Consider the following 16417-nt stretch of genomic DNA (forward strand, 5'->3'; position numbering starts at 1 on the left):
CACATTCAAAACAGCTGGACAAAGCAGCCTTAAGGACTACAGCCAGGATTTCTGAATCTTCTTCGAATCCCCCATGACAGTGCCCCTTACCAGCAGGAAGTAGTTTGAAAAGAACGACACCCAAAATCCCAAATATTGTCTATAGATGCTTGTTTTCATTTAAATTGACTCGGTTATATAAAATAAAAAAAAAGTGCCATTCAATAATTCAACATTTATTCAATATTTTCATTGAATTTCTCATTGAAATTGAGAGAACATTTTGAGAATGAGAACATTTTGAGAACATATTTTGAGTAAAATATACATTGTAATTGTTTATAATACTCAAAGTGTGCTTTTCTGAATGATTTTAAATTCCTTAGAGATAATGTATTTGTATGAAAGTAAACAAATATATTCCAAGCTATCATCTAAATGTAAAGCAGTGATATACTTTTTGTTCTACCCAAGATGATAAAATGGACTCTGAGAAATCATAGCATATATTAAAAAGATGTACAAAGGTAGTTAGGAAAATGGTGTGGAAATAGAAGAACCATTGAGGAGACTATAAATACCCTAGCTTCTAAAGGCTTTTTGGGGTGTTAGACTTTTTTTTGGTTTTACATGATTGCTTCCTACCATTAGCAATGAGTCTATCCAAATAAAAATTAGAAGTACCACTTAAAAATGCACTTTGGCACTTCAAAAGGCTGTATATTAGGAAGCTAATTGGTATAGCTTTTACAACTTTTACATTGATTTTTTTTTCATTGATTTTGCCCCCTCCTTTGAGCTGTCTTTTAATCCTTTTCCTACAAAGATTTGTAGATTGCAGTTCTTGTGGAGTTACATGCAACAGCAGACAGCAAAAGTGACAAGTGTCCTAAGAGCTATTTTTCTGCTATTCCACAGATTTTATTTTCAAGTACATAGAATTAGTATACTCACACAAGACACTTTGACATCTAGAATATATGGAAATGGTTTCTTTTCCTTTACAGAATTGGAAGTCTCCATGAATATCAAATTCTCTGATAATTCAATACTTTCAAGTGGGCCATTAAGTCTCTAGTGTGAATGTTTTCCAGTTTCTTCATGTGGGAACTTAGTACTACGAACTTTCTTCTTAGCACTGCTTTCAATTTTTCTCATTGAATTTGGATATGTTGTGCTTTTATTCTCATTGAATTCTAGGTAGTCTTGTATTTACTTCTTTATTTCTTCCTTGTGATTGATGAGTAGTATTTCCTGTTGGCCTGGTACTACAGCTGTGCCAGCCCCAAATAACACAGAGAGATGCTGTATTAGATATAATTCTGTTGACCTGTTACTAGCATTTTTATTGGCTCCTCTGTCTTAAATATTAACCCGTTTCTATTAATATAAGTATTTCCACGTGGTCTTATTTTACAGGAAAGAGGAACTCTGTTCTCCCCGTCCTACATCTTCTTGAATCTCCTTCCTACTTCTTCCTCTCTCCTCCCAGTCTCCTAGTCCCGCCTATCCTGCTTTCCTATTGGCCAACAGAACTTTATTTATTAACCAATAAAAAAACATATTTACAGAATGACATCTCCCCTCACTTTCTTTACCCAGGAATGATGCATTTGAGCACTTCTGTGAGTTTATAGGGTTTCTGCAATTTTTATTGTTGTTGAATTCTAACTTTAAAGCATGGTGATCCAATAAGATACAGTGGGTTTTTCCAATTTTTTTGTATCTGTTGAGGTTTGCTCTGTTGCTGAGTATGTGTTTGATTTTAAAGAAGGTTCCATGTGGTACTGAGAAGACGGTATATTCTTTTGTGTCTGGATGGAATGTTCTATAGATGTTTGTTAAACCTAATTGGGTCATCACTTCTGTTTTTTTTCCTTTATTTGTTTTTTAAGCTTATGTGTGATAGTTCTATCAGTGTTAAGAGTGTAGTGTTGAAATCTTCCCTATAAGTGTGTGGGGTTTACGTGTGATTTGAGTTTTTTTTTTTTAATATTTCTTTTACAAATGTGGCTTACTTCATATTTGGGACACAAATATTCAGAATTGATGGAGTTTTCCTGAGATGAGTGTGAAATACACTTCTTCATCTCTTTTGATTAATTTTAGTTTGAAGTCTAATTTGTTAGGTATTAGGATTGATATACTAGCTTTTTTTGGGTCCATTTGATTTAAAAAAATCTTTTTTCAACCATTTACTCTGAGGTAGTGTCTGTCTTTGAAGTTGAAGTATGCTTCTTGTAAGGAACAGAAGGATGGACTTTGTCTTTGTATCCATCTGTTAGCCTGTGTCTTTTTATAGGAGAGTTAAGATCATTGATTCGATCTGAAATTCTTAGTAAACAGGTAAGCAGAATGGCTTATTGCATGGCATTTAGGCAGGTAATATTTATACAGTACTAACTGACTCATACCTAAAACTGTGTACTATAATGTTTCATCTAATATCAATTGAAAATATTTAATTAAAAATGAGGTAATAATACTACAACTGTATACAAAGATAAATTAAAACTAGATTATTTAGCTAATTGATACATTTAAAATTAATTTATCCTAAGTTTGACAAAATTATATCAATAAAATATAATAGAAACCAGTTTTACATATAACTAGGTTACAGAAAACATTAATTGGATCATTTCAGTGGCAGCATTTTGTTAAACATAAAAACATGAAGAAAACATAGGAATTATCAACATTACCATGCTATACTATAAAAATTCTCAAATTTCTCTTACTCAACATGTAACTCTCTCTCTCTCTCTCTCTCTCTCTCTCTCTCTCTCTCTCTCTGTGTGTGTGTGTGTGTGTGTGTGTGTGTGTGTGTGTGTGTGTGTGTGTGTATTTAACTTGGAGTAGCTGACATGAAAATATCTCATAGAACAACTTTATGGGGAAAAGTTTTAAATGGACTTAGAGATGTCAACCCATAGCCCCTAAGTCCATTACTTCCAGGTACCTGGTAAGTGATGGGGAATGTCATTCTGTAAATATGTGTCTCTTATTGGTCAATGAATAAGGCCTTTTTGGCCAATAGAAAAGCAAGATAGATAGGGCTAGGAAACAAAGAGGATTCTGAAAGATGTAGTAGAGGAGATTCAAGATGTAGGGACGAGAGAGATAATGTCTGGCCCTTCTCTCCAGTAAGATTAGACCATGTGGAAACACTTAGATTAATAGAAATGGGTTAATATTTAACACAGAACTAGCCAATAAGAAACACTAGTAACAATACAGCATCTCTGTGTGTCATTTGGGGCTGATGCTGCTGTGCGACCAGGTTGGTGGGAAAACTATATGTAACAAAATGGCACCCACAAGGTGGGTACTAAGAACTTCCATTTTGAACTTAAAAAAGGCTTAAGAAAGGATTTTGAAAACAAAATAACAGAGACAAACAACTCTTCTTGGTAGTAGCATTTTTCTTGGTTGGGTTCTGTTTTGCTACAGACAAGCAGAGATTTGCATGGCTCCTTTAGAGTTGATAATGGCAGTGACCACATCTCCAAACCAGCAGCATGCTGGTAGATGGCAGCATAGACCAAGGCTGTGAACACAGCTTTCAGTACTGGCAGTAAATATATGCCCGCCATCTTGGATAGGCGGAGGCTGTGGCTTTCAGTTTAGCAAAGTTGTTTACCAGATAAAAGACTCATGGCCAGAAAAAGATAAAGATTGACAGTAAAGACAGTCAGATTAAGGAAAAACCTTTAAAGGTTTACAATGTGTTTTAAAATATACGTAGGCTTGGGAGAGTAAAAGAAACAGAATAGAATGGTTTAAAAAATAGAAAAAGAGTAGCTGGGTGTGGTTGCAAATAATTTTAATTCTAGCACTTGGGAGGCAGACACAGGCACATTTCTGTGATTTCTAAGTGAACTTGGAGTATAGAGTATATTTCCATGGCAGCCAAAGTTACACAGAGAAACCCTTTCTCAACAAATTAAAACACAGATGTAAAAGAAATAGAGAAATAGAAAAGCCACATAAAATCGAAAAATACACAGAGAGTCTGAACACTGTATGCAATTGTGTTGTCTTTGAATTGCTCAATTGCTAAGGAAGGAATAACTGCTAAAGTACACTTGATTATCAATGCTGATGAATTAATCTAATTTACATGTTTTAAAAATGCTTTGACTTCCAAATTTAAGTCTAAGGACAGGTCACTAGGGAAAAGACTATTTTTGTTTCCACAGAAAATTAAAAGCTATGAGTCCTTTTAGACTAACATGGTTTGATCAAGCAAGATCCCCTGAAACAGTGTCCCAGGTGATCCAAAACTCAAAACAGCTGGGACAAGGCAGCCTTGCAGACCACTACAGCCAGGATTTCTGGCTCTCCTTAGGATCCCCAAGACAGTGCCACTTACCAGCAGGAAGCAGTTTGGAAAGAACAACACTCAAATTCCCAAATATTATATATAATGTTTGTTTCATTTATATGGGATAAATGGTTAATGATTACAACCAATCTCTAAAAGGGGATTGGGGTATAGAAATAAATACTTTGTCAGGCTGAGTTTTGTTGCCACAAAAAAGAACCAATCACTTTTCACTTTATTACTTATCTTGAAAGGTAATCTTATAAGGAATCTTGAAAGGATCACAAACCTAAACTTTTATACATGAAAAATATCATTCAGCTCTACTTCAAATCTTTAGGGTGTGTACCCACTCATCAATAGTTTTTTTTTTTTTTTTTTTTTTTTTTTTTTTTTTTTAACATCAGGAGATTGAGGGCAGGTATGGGTATAAGGATTTTTTTTTAAGATACCTTGCTTACCTACACTGATAATCTATAACAAGTGGCTTGGATATAAATGTACATGGGTTCTTGGGATCATTTGTTTTTCACTTTTCACTTGTAATATATATATATATATATATATATATATACACATATATATATATACACACACACATATATATACATATATACATATTAAACATTATATATAATGTTTAATCATGTTAAGGGATATGGAAAACATGCTTTTTTTTTCTTGTATTCATTGGAAACATTCACTTGAAAAACAGAAAAAAAAAGAAATTAATACTTTGTTTCTGAATGGATTTTTATTTATTGATACAAATTAAGGTCAATTTTGTGATGAGTATATTTCTCCTCTTGTTTAGGTATTGTGCTTATATAGCTCATATAAAATTTTAATGTATAATCAAGTACTGATTGTAGATAGTTACCTATGATAGTCAAAACTTATAGTTAAGTTAGGTCTTCTATATATACAGGGATATATGTCAAATGGATAAGCATTCTTCAAACCTTTCAAAGACCTACAGAATACCACATTTAGAATGGTTTAGGGCTTTTCTTAACAGTGAGGCACAACTACTCCTGGCTACACCACCTGAATCAGAAAGAAAGATGGACATTGAAAAAACTCATTATGGAGTTTACTTCCAATATGGCAAGACTATCCATTTTGGCAAGATACTGCTTTTGTCTGGACTGTTTGACTTTATGCTGTATAAATTGGACATGCAGGGCCCACAGAAAAGTGACTGCTGATACAAATTTGGCATTGCTACAGGGTTCCTGCTTCATGGAAGAGTCTTTCAGATAGTCTTCAAGACACAGCCAATACAGGTGGGCAATTTAAAGTTTCTTGCTTTGCTGTGGAGTCTGCCAGACACACTATGGCCTATAGGCTGAAGATAGAACATTACAGAAGAAATTCAGGTGACTGACCAGGTAGAGAGATGTCTTTGTCACTTCTAGAGTTTATATACTTTCCTTCTGTGGACTTTGATGGAGTTGAAGACAGATAGTTTTGGTTATAGTTTTCCTTAGTTAGGATTAAAGATAACTTACATATAAGACATTAGAATAACAAAGATAGAATATTTTCTTTAAATTTTGCTAAATGTTAATGGACTGAATATTAACTATTGTTCTTACTTGATAACTGTTTTGTTAGATATTTTACTATGTTAAAGTTAAAAACCATTTTTTTATTTAGATAGAAAAGAGTAGATGATGAGAGATGCCACTCTGTAAATATGTTTCTCTTAGGAAACCACAATAGGCAAGACTTAGAGACAAGGAGGATTCTGGGAGATGTACTAGAAGAGATTTAAGATGTAGGGATTAGATTGAAGAGTTTTGGACCGACTCTCTGATAAGATAAGATCACGTAGAAACACTTAGATTAATAGAAATTAGTTAATATTTAAGATAGAACTAGCAAATAAAAAATGATAACTTTATATCTAATATATATTAGATATATATATATTAAATCTTTAAATCTAATATAGCCACTCTGTGTGTTATTTGCAGCTGATGTAGCTCTGGGACCAGGCTGGTGGGCAAACAGCTCATAACAGGTGAGAATGAACAAAATGGAGGTAGGTGTACATGGTCAGATCTACTCATACCATGAAGAACAGAGAGCAAATAGAAAGAAAAGGTTCAATGTCCAGGTATAACCTACAAAGTCTCTTTCTCTGTGTGGTATTCCCTCTAGCTATGTTTGATCATATAAAGTTTCCATAATCTTTCTAAATATGATTACTTCCTGGGAACCAAGTTATTATTCTTTGTGGGACATTTAGCTATAGTACCACATTCTACTAAGGATAAAAACAATTGCTTAAATATGTGTATCAATACAACATTTATGGCTATCTTTTATCAATATATTTGTACTCTAGTTTAATAAGTAAATTAATGTTTCCCTAGAAAATACATATATTTTATAACATATTCATCAATATATTGCTTAAAAATGATACAATTTAATCAGCAATCTTCCTGAATACTTTAAATATATTGTTTTACTTAAAGACAAACATCATGTTCATTCCAAGTAATTTTAATAAATTCATGAAGTAGTTCCCTGAAGTATCTTAAAATAGAAGATTTTAATGTTGTTACTAAAGAGTCTTCAAACAGTCATGAATAATTAAAATGAATCAAGTTGATTTATTTTGAATATTTGTTAAGTAAATTTGGAGATTTTTTCTAAATTATTGATGCTTTGTTTTTATATTTAATATATTCATGCAAATATTGATTTCAAGAAATTGCATCAAGGCTGAAATATGGGAATCTGTGAGTTTTATTGTAATGCTTTTGTACTCTTATTACACCATTAGCTATATACTGAAATAATAATAAATAGTCATTCATTTTCCACATAAAATGATATGGAGTTTTAACATGAATAATAAAACACTGGTGACAGATATTGGGGTTCAACCTTCAAGCTGAAAATCAGATAAGCAAAGCAGCCTGTCACTAGCTCTTACCTCTACCTCAGACTGAAATTTGACTCTGTTCCACCAAACCTCAGACTGAAATCCCAGACTGCTATGCTTTCCTCAACTTGACTTGACTGGAGACTGCTAAGACTCAATGTCTTCCTATCTTACATGTGGCTGGAGAATGAGTGCTAGCTCTGAGACCCTGTACCTGTCTTAAATACCCCTTATGAGTTCTGGGATTAAAGTTGTGTAGCCCAAGTGCTGAGATCACCTTTGTTTGAGCTGCTTCTCTTTAGGACTGGATATATTTTGTATAGCTGAGTGGCCTTGAACTAACAGGTCCATCTACTTCTACCTCCCTAGTGGTAGAATTAAAGATGTGTACCACCAGTGCCTAGTTTCTGTAGCTTGTGACTGATTGTTTTCTTAATCCTCAGGCAAGCTTTAAAAAGTCATAAATAATAAATCACCACATGAGGGGACCTATTTAAGCTATAAATAATTCTACATCAGTATCTTTAGTTTAATATATGGATAATTGAATGAATCTTGAATATGCACAGCATTTGTCCACAATGATACACAAATAATTTCTTTCCTCAGAGAGAATTTTCACTTTATATAAAAGGAAGCCTGAGAGAAATTGTTCCCTTTGGTGGTAAAATACACAGGAAGTACTTGCAAGAGGATGGAGCATTTGGTTATGCCCTGTGGATGTTTCTTTTTTTCTTTTTTTCTTTTCTTTTTTTCTTTTTCTTTTTTTTTCTTTCTTTCTTTTTTTTTTTTTTTTTCTTTGTTTCTTGATTTTGTTTTTTAAAGATCTTTCTCTGGGAGAACTGTTCCTCTTTCTGCTGAATAAAGCAGCTTGAATTTGTGATGATCACACATTAGAGCACATTTCTCTTCTGTTGACACTGGGATTCATGGGAACACTTGCTATTAACAGAAATGAAAAGCAGACACATCAATGGCTTCATGTGAAGATTAGAATGTTTTTCTTCATTTGTATCCAATACATTATTGGTAATTACATTATGTGCCAATAATAATTGCTTTTATTCTGTTTAACACTGCTGTTTAGGGAACAGTCTTATTGCACTACAATGGTCATAAAAACATCAGGAACAACACAGGACTTCAGAGTTTAGTGGTCTTAATCTAACAACAGGAAGATTTATTAATATATTCTGGTAGATAGTACTTGCATCTAGTGCCAGAACATAAAAAACTGGAACTAAATATTTATCACTTCTACATAACATGGCATATTTACTAGTTTTGTGTTTTTTTCCATATATGAATTTCTTCTAACACTCATATCACAACTTTTTTTTAATTTCTATTTTTCTTTGCAGTTTAATTTATTTATTTACTATGAATTTGGGAGCTCTGTCTTCATGTATGCCCAAGTGTCAGAAAAGAGCATCCAATCCCATTATAGAGGATTGTAAGCCACCATATGCTTGCTGGCAATTGGAAGGACCTCTGAAAGACAGCCAGTGCTCTTACTCACTGATCCAACTCACCTGCCCCTCATCATCATGATTAAGGAAGATAAAAGGATATTTTTCATCTGGAATAAAATTTCTATGTGGAAGTTTAAACTGAGACTAATCCAAGACTTTATCTGTTGTATCTGTGTTTTGGTGAGTCATACAACTACACATTAACAAAAGTAACTATATTTGAAATAATTTTCCACACTTGATTTTTGTATTATCTTTTTATTCTTTTTTTATTTTTTGATTTCATTTTACATTAGAACCAGAATTTTCCCTCCCACCCCTCCTCCCACCTCACCCCCTGCCTCCTCCCAACTACCTTACCTCCTCTCACCCTCCCTCACATGCTTCCTAGCCCAGACCCAGTCCCCTTCTCCTCACAGGTAAGGGCTCCCATGAGGAGTCAGCATAGTGTGGTACAATAGGTTGGGACAGGGCCTGGGCCCTCACCCATTCATTAAGACTGGACATGGCTATAGAGAGTGCCAGTACAGGCTTCAAAACCTATACAGAGAGATCCTTTCTCAAAAAAAGGGGGGGATGGGCAATGGGCTCCAACAAGCTAGCTTGTGTACTGGGACTGGGGATTTTATCTTGGTCCTACTGCCATTGAGCATGGCATTTTGCCATAAGGAATGGGTTCCAACAGGCTAGCTCATGAGCCAGGTTTGTATCATTATTCTACTGCCAGGACCCCCTCTGATAGTTCAAGCTTCACAAGTATCTCCCACTTATGGAGGGCCTAGTTTTGTTCCCTGGAGTCTTTAAAATTGTAGGTATAGAGTTCATGAGTTTCTAAGAGCTTCATTCAGCTATCTCTATAGATTTTCCCACTATGATGTTGACCTCCCTTGCTCTATGTTCCCTCCTCTCTCTCTCTTCATCTCAATTCCTGGAACTCAGCCTGGTTCTTGGTTGTGAATTTCTGCATCTGTTTCCATCAATTAATGGGTGAAGGCTCTATGATGATAGTTGGAGCATTCATCAATCTGATTACAGGGGTAGACCAGGTTAGTCATCCTCTTTACTATTTTTAGAAGTCTTAGTTGGGGTCTTCTTTGTGGATTCTTTGTAGTTACCCTAGCACCAGGTTTCTCACTAAGCCCATAGAGGATAAAGATATCTTTTTCATTTCTCTTCCACTGCATCCCTCCCTACCTAGGTCATCTCAGTCCATCCTGTTCTCCTTCCATCCTGTGCCCCCAGTTTTCCATGGATATTTCATCTAATTTCTTTTCTCAGGGTGTTCAATATGTCCCACTTAGGATTCTCCTTGTTACCTAACATCTCTGGAGCTGTGGACTTTAGCTTGGTTATACTTTGTTTTACATCTAATATACACTTATGAGTGAATACATACCATGCTTGTCTTTCTGAGTCTTGGTTAACTCACTCATGATAGTTTTTTCTAGTTCCATCCATTTGCCTAAAATTTCATGAGATTATGATTTTTACCACTAAGTTGTACTCCATTGTGTCAATGTACCACATTTTCCTTATCCACTCTTTGGTTGAGGGCATCTAGGTTGTTTCAAGGTTATGGCTCTTGTGAATAATGCTGTTATGAATGTTGTTGAGCAAACATTCTTGTGGTATGATTGAGTGTCCTTTGGATAAATGCCCAAGAGTGGTATCACTGGGTTTTGAGGTAGATTGATTCCATATTTTCTAAGAAACAGCCATACAAATTTCCAAAATGGCTGTACAAGTTTTCACTCACACAATGGGTGGAAAAGCATTCCCCTAACCCTCTCCAACATAAGCTGTCCTCAGTAATTTTGGTCTTAGCTATTCTGACATGTATGAGATGATATCTCAAATTTGTTTTGATTTGCATTTCCTTGATGATTAAGGATATTGAGCATTTCTTAGATTTCTTTTAACCATTTGAGATTCTTCTGATGAGAATTCTCTGTTTAGCTTTGTACTCCCGTTTTCAACTGGGTTAATTTGTATTTTAATATCTAGTTTCCTGTGTTCTTTGTAAATTTTGGAGATTAGCCCTTGTCAGATGTGGGAATGATGAAGATATCTTTCCATTCTGTAGGCTCTCATTTTGTCTTATTATCAGTGTCCTTTGCCTTACAGAAAGTTTTTCATTTCAGGAGGTCCCATTTATTGGTTGTTGCTTTCAGTGTCTGTGCTACTGGTGTTATATTTAGGAAGTGGTCTCTTGTACCATTGCATTTCAGGCTACTTCCCGCTTTCTCTTCTATCACATTCAATGTAGCTGGATTTACATTGAGGTCCTTGAACTACTTGGATGTGAGTTTTCTTCATGGTGATAAATATGGATCTGTTTATAATCTACATGTTAACATACAGTTATGCCAGTACTTTTTGTTAAAAAAAGGTTTTCCTTTTGCCATTGTGCAATTTTGGCTTATTTGTTAAAACATTAGGTGCTCTTTAGTGTATAAATTGATATCAGGGTCTTCAGTTCAGTATATTAGTCTGTTTTTATGCCAATTCCATGCTGTTATTAATTACTATAGCTCTACAGTATAGTTTGAAATCTGGGATAGTGATGTTTCCAGAAGTTCCTTTATTATATAGGATTGCTTTAGCTATTCCATTGTTTGTTTGTTTTCATATAAATTTGCATACTGTTCTTCCAAGGACTGTAGAGAATTGTGTTGGGATTTTGATGGCGATTGCATTGAATCTATAGATAGCTATTAGTAGGACTGCCATTTTTTACAATGTTAATCCTATCCAAGAGCATGGAAGATTTTTTCATTTTCTGATATTCTCTACAATTTCTTTCTATAGGGACTTAAGGTTCTTGTTCTAAAGTTATTTCACTTGCTTGGTTAGTGTTAATCCAAGATATTTTGTAATTATGGCTATTGTAAAGAGTGATGTTTCTCTGATTCTTTCTCAGCCCCTTTATCATTTGTACTAAGAGGGCTAGTGATTTTTTTTTTTTTAGTTAATCTTGTATCCTGCCACATTATTGAAGATGTTTATCAGCTATACGTGTTCCAACATAGAGTTTTTTGAGGTTACTTATGTATACGATCCTATAATCCATGAATACTGATAGTTTGTCCTGTTCCTTTCCAATTTGGTCCAGGCCATTTGGTGTTCTGTAAGTTTCTTTTATCTCAGAGGCATTTCCTACTTCAGGTTGGGAAAGTTATCTTTGGTGATTTTGTTGAATATATTTTCTGTGCCTTTGAGATGGTATCCTTCTCCTTCTTCTATCCCTATTATTCTTAGATTGGTGTTTTGATGATGTCCCATATCTTCAGGACATTTTGTGTTATGACTTCATTGGCTTTAATGTTTTCTTTGACTGATGAATTTATTTCCTCTATAGTATCATCAATGCCTGAGATTCTCTTCATCTTTTCCATCTCTTGCATTATGTTGGGTATGCTTACATCTGTATTTCCTATTCATTTACCCAGATTTTTCATTTCCAGAATTCCCTCTGTTTGTGTTTTCTTTACTGAATTCATTTAAATTTTCTACAGTTGGACTTATTTTTGTTTTTTGTTTCTTTCTTGGGTTTCTTGGCTTTCTTTAAGAGATTTATTGATTTCTCCTTTTTTTTGTCTTTTCTTCCATATATATATATATATATATATATATATATATATATATATATATATAATTTCTCTTATTTTACATATGGATTCCAGGTCCCTTTCTTAAGGTAATTTTTTATTTATCCTGCAAAGGCCTCCATCATCTTGATCAAGTTATTTTTAAGGTCATTTTTTTCTGCTTCTTCTGATTGGGTTGTTCAGGTCTCCCTGATGTAGCACCACTAGGTTCTGTTGGTACCATGTTGCTCTTTAGGTTGTTGAATGTGTTCTTGTATTGACATCAATACAGCTCTTCTTCAGCTTGGTGCAGACAGTGTCTTTGCTTCATGATCCAACCCTCTTAGTCCTCTCTCTCGGTCATCTCTGTGCAGCAGATGTCTGTGTCCCAGGGAGCTGCTGAGTTCACCAGGCATGGATGGGATTGGGCGTGGAGTGAGATTTTTTTTTTGTTACACAGTACCATGGGGGACTTTTGGTGTAGCCTATTTGCAGGCATCTTTCCTTCCAACATGCTAGTGTGGCTGAGACGGGTGACAGAAGGGTCCAGGCTTTTGCCTGGGACTAAGCGCCTGTTGGATGTATGCTCAGGATGGGAAGCAGATCACTCACCTCTCTTCACATTTGATCTTAGCACAAAGACTGAGAAGCAATAGAAGTAATTTTCCTAAAGAGAAATTATAAGTGACTTCTAGATAATAAGTAGATAATAAGTATGATCAAAGTACAAAGTTTAAAAGATAATTAGGTAGCATTGCTTTATACAATGAATATATCCACACTGAGTTGCCAAGAACATTGGTAATACAGATTTCTTAAAAGAGTGTTCTACTGAGATAAAATTAACTATTTGTTTGTCTGAGCCTATGATAATTTACTTATGATAATTTCTAATTCCATCAATTTTCCTACAAGAGTAATGATTTTATTTTTCTTTCCACATATCTTATGATGGACATCTAGCCAGCATATACTTTTTAGCTGACATGAATAATAATTAATAAACATAATAAGACTCTGTATGAGTCTGATATGTACCCAGACATGATAAGGCTGGGACATAGGTAGCTCCATTTTTATTTCCTTAAGCACATATATCTTCATAATGACTGAAAAAGATTAGATTCTCACCACCACTTAATAAATCTTCCATCTCCGTTTCACTAATGTTTATTTCTTCATGTTAGTCATTTTAAGTCAGGGGAAACTGAATTGCTCAATATATTTAATCATTTTTCCCCTTAAATATAACAATTTATTTTCTTTGTTTTAACTTCAACAACTTATTTTTATTTAAATTATTAACAAGCTTTTTAAATGTCAATCCCAGTTTCCTCTCTCTCCCCTCCTCCCCCACTGCCCACCAAGTTCCTTTGCCATACTCTTTCTGCTCCCCATGGAGGATAAGGCCTTCCATGGTGAATCGTGAAAGTCTGTCATACCTATGCCCTCCCCTGTGTCTAGGCTGAGAGAGTATCCCTCTATGTGGAACGGGCTCCCAAAGCCCATTCCTGTACTTGGGATAAATACGGATCCATTGCCAAAGGCCCTATAAGTTTCCAAGGCATCCTAATGGAGACCCATGTTAAGGGGTCTGGGTCAGTCCTATTTGCTGATATCCCATCTGTCAGTATGGGTTCCATGAGCTCCCCCTTATTCAAGTTAGCTCTTTCTGTGGGTTTCTCCAGCCTGGTATTGACCAGTTTTTTCATTACTCTTCCCTCTTTGAAACTGGATTCCAGGAGTTCAGCTTAGTTTTTAGCTGTGAGTATCTGCTTCTGTTTCCATCAGCTACTAGATGATCTAGGATAGCATTTAAAATAGTCATCAATCTCATTACAGGAGAAGAGCATTTAAGGTAGCCTCTCCACTATTGTTTAGATTGTTAGTTGGGGTCATCCTTGTAGATGTCTGAACAGTTTCCTAGTGCCAGATTTCTCTTTGAACCCATAATGGCTCCCTCTATTATGGTATCTCTTTTCTTGCTCTCCTCTATTCTTTCCCTGACTCACCCTCACATCCTCCAGCACCCTCACATCCTCCTTTCCGTTTCTTGTCTCCTCTTCTCTTCCTCCTAACTCCCTCTCCCCCTGCTCTCAATTTGCTCTGGAGATCTTGTCCCTTTCCCCTTCTCTGGGGACTCTTGTATGTCTCTCTTAGGGTCTTCCTTCTTTCCTAGCTTCTCTGGCAATGTGGATTGTAGGCTAGTGATCCTTTGCTTTATGTCTAAAATCCATATATGAGTGATTACATACCATGTTTTTCTTTTTGTGACTGGGTTACCTCACTCATGATGGTTTCTTTGAGCTCCATCAATTTGCCCGGAAATTTCAAGATTTCTTTCTTTTTATTTCCACTGAGTAGTAGTATTGCATTGTATAAATGTACCACATTTTCTCCATCCATTCTTCAGTTGAGGGACATCTAGGTTACTTCCAGATTCTAGATATTACAAATAATTCTGCTATGAACATAGCTGAACAGATGTATTTGTTGCATAAATGTGCATCTTTTGGGTATACAACTAAGAGTGAAATTGCTGGATCTTGTGGTAGACTGATTCCCATTTTCCTGAGAAAGTGCCATACTGATTTCCAAAGTGGCTGTACAAGTTTGCACTCCCACCAGCAGTGGCAGAGTGTTCCCCTTTCTCCACATCCTCTCCAGCATAAACTGTCTTTGGTGTTTTTTATTTATTTATTTATTTATTTTTTGAGAGCTTGGTGTTTTTTATTTTACTCATTCTGACATGAGTAAGATTGTATCTCAGAGTTGTCTTGATTTGTATTTCCCTGATGGCTAAGAATGTTGAGCACTTTCTGAAGTCTCTTTCAGCCATTTTAGATTCCTCTATTGAGAATTCTCTAGTTCTGTACCCAACTATATAATTGGATTATTTGGTGTTTTTGTGACTAGCTTCTTGAGTTCTTTGTATATTTTGGAGGTCAACCTTCTGTCAGATGTGGGGTGGGTGAATATTTTTTCCCATTTTGTGGTCTGCTGTTTCGTCTTATTGACTGTGTCCTTTGTCTTACAGAAGCTTCTCAGTTTCAGGAGGTTCCATTTATGGCCAATCTCAGTATCTGTGCTACTGGTGTTATATTTAGGAAGTAATCTCCTGTACCAATTTCTTCAAGGGTACCTCTCACTTTCTCTTCTAAGTGGTTCAATGTGGCTGCAAGCATAAACACCGTATTTTCTTTGCAAACAATTTAGTCACAGGGCATTATTTTTTTTCACATAACAAACACAGGCTTAAAAAGAAATTGCATTGTGTTCTGAGTCCGAGAAAGTGTGGATACAGGTACGAAGTCAAACAAGTACAAAGTGCTTGGAATAGCAAATATATATCATGCATACATGATTTTGTGTATGTTTTATTGAAATAGAATTATATCACTTCTCCTCCTCATTTTTCTCTATTTCTCTCCCAGATACCCTTCCACAAACCCCTCCTATGATCCCAATTCTCAAGTTTATAGTCTCTTTTTCTTTCATTGTCATTGTTATAAGCATATTAGTCTCTCATGCTCTAATTATGTTCTGATGTCTAGTTTATACTCAGAAAATTGAAAAGACCTCTATTTTAATTTAAGAATATTAGTGATGAAAGGTATTAGATTCAATTAAAGTTGAATGATAAATTACAAGTAATATCAATTTAAATATTCTTTGAATATCACAATAATAGTTAAAGCAATTGTTTTGGTTACTGATAACAAACTTTATTTCTTATTAAGAAATTATGAAGACTCTTTGACCTGCTGGCCTGCTGCTCTGGGTAAGCACTGGGCCAGAGTGCAGGTCCAACAACACCTCCATCTCTGTGGAACTTCTGGGGTTTGCTCTGATCACACTGGACTAGCCTATCCAGGCGGGACCACCTTGAGGCCGCACTTGCCTGAAGTTTGAACTCCATCACGAGCCCTGTTCCAGAGGAGAGATCTCCAAAAGAGCCTGGATCATCCAGAGCTGCAAACATTGAAGTCCTGACCCACCTACACCTACTGGGAGAGCAGAGTAGAGAAAGAGATTCCATGTGCACCCACTGGAGAAAGTGATGGGAAGATGGCAATAAAAGAAAGCACCCAACAATAGAAAGACCAATATAACACCACCAGAATCTAGGGACTCTACAACTAGAACTGAATAC

Source organism: Phodopus roborovskii, unplaced genomic scaffold (assembly GCF_943737965.1).
Source record: "Phodopus roborovskii unplaced genomic scaffold, PHOROB, whole genome shotgun sequence".
Taxonomy (NCBI): Eukaryota; Metazoa; Chordata; class Mammalia; order Rodentia; family Cricetidae; genus Phodopus; species Phodopus roborovskii.